Source organism: Babylonia areolata, chromosome 7, assembly GCF_041734735.1.
Source record: "Babylonia areolata isolate BAREFJ2019XMU chromosome 7, ASM4173473v1, whole genome shotgun sequence".
NCBI lineage: Eukaryota > Metazoa > Mollusca > Gastropoda > Neogastropoda > Buccinidae > Babylonia > Babylonia areolata.
Window position 1 is genome coordinate 15478915 of NC_134882.1, and position 1843 is coordinate 15480757.

The following is a 1843-nucleotide window of genomic DNA, read 5'->3' on the forward strand; positions in this document are numbered from 1 at the left end:
ACGATCTCCCAGGTCAACATGTGTGCAGACCTGCTAGTGCCTGAACACCCTTCGTGTGTATATGCAAGCAGAAGATCAAATACGCACGTTAAAGATCCTGTAATCCATGTCAGCGTTCGGTGGGTTATGGAAACAAGTACATACCCAGCATGCACACCCCCGAAAGCGGAGTATGGCTGCATACATGGCGGGGTAAAAACGGTCATACACGTAAAAGCCCACTCGTGTATATACGAGTGAACGTGGGAGTTGCAGCCCACGAACGCAGAAGAAGAAGAAGAGAAGTTTGTGACTGTCTTGCTGGATGGAGTCTCTTCGGACGAAGGTGGCAGCATGGTCAAGACGCCCAGCTGCCAATACAGAGAGTCCGTGAGGGTATGGATTCGAATCCCGCTCTCGCCCTTTCTCCCAAGTTTGACTGGAGTATCAAACTGAGCGTCTTGTCTTTCGGATGAGACGATAAATCAGAGGTCCCGTGTGCAGCACGCACTTTGCGCACTGAAAAAGAACCCACGGCAACAAGAGTATTGTCCTCTGGCAAAATTCTGTAGAAAAAAAAAATCAATTCTGATAGGTACACAAATTTATAAGCATGCACTCAAGGCCTTAGGAAGCGCGTTGGGTGATACTGCTAGTCGGGCATCTGTCTAGGAGGTGTGGAGTAGCGTGTAACAATGGATTGGCCCAATCGCAGTGACGCCTCCCAGAGACACTGAAACTGAAACTGAAACTATTCGGACTTTTCTCCCATCCCAAGTTCTTGGCTGGAAGTCTTGGTCGTCTGGCCAACGGACACGAACTGGAATGGCGGTGTTGATTAAGACGTGCATTTTTTTAAAATTCAAATTACCTTGCATGTTTTCGATCCATAGATCACTACAGGAAAAAACAAACAAAAAAACAACAACCAAAAATGGGTGGCGGCGCTGTAGTGTAGCGACGCGCTCTCCCTGGGGAGAGAAGCCCGAGTTTCACACAGAGGAATCTGTTGTGATAAAAAGAAATACAAAATACAAACAAAAAACCCCACAGGTCTTCATGAATGACATTCAAGATGTTCTTGTTTGCTCGGACTGACTGGAGAGCTGTGATCTGCTGTCGGGGGTCTCGTTCTGACATCCTCAGCCTATCTTTCTGTCTCACTGACTATTCTTCCTTTGTGGGTGATAGCCATCTCTTGCTTTTCACTGCACGTGACGACTGGCGCAATAGCCGCGAGTGGTTAAAGTGTTGGGCTTTCAATCTGAGGGTCCCGGGTTCGAATCACGGTGACGGCGCCTGGTGGGTAAAGGGTGGAGACTTTTCCGATCTCCCAGGTCAACACATGTGCAGACCTGCTAAGTGCCTGAACCCCTTCGTGTGTATACGCAAGCAGAAGATCAAATACGCACGTTAAAGATCCTGTAATCCATGTCAGCGTTCGGTGGGTTCAAGGGAAACAAGAACATACCCAGCATGCACACCCCCGAAAGCGGAGTATGGCGGCCTACATGGCGGGGTAAAAACGGTCATACACGTAAAAGCCCACTCGTGTGCATACGAGTGAACGGGGGAGTTGCAGCCCATGAACGCAGAAGAAGAAGAAGAAGAAGACTGCACGTGACATACCCCTCTTCACTCCCATTGGAGGACAGGGCTCTCGCTGAAACTCTTCCGTTTCTTTCTTGTTCTCTCAACACCAGAATTAATTTTGAATGAAAAAAAAAATGTCCCAGTCAGGGGGCTGTACATCTCAACCTGTTATCTTTGTGAAGGGTTTTGGAGTGCGACTGACCGATTTTTTTTTCCCCTCCCCACGGTGTTGACAGATCGCAGGGTCGCTGATAAGATGTGGACTCCAGAC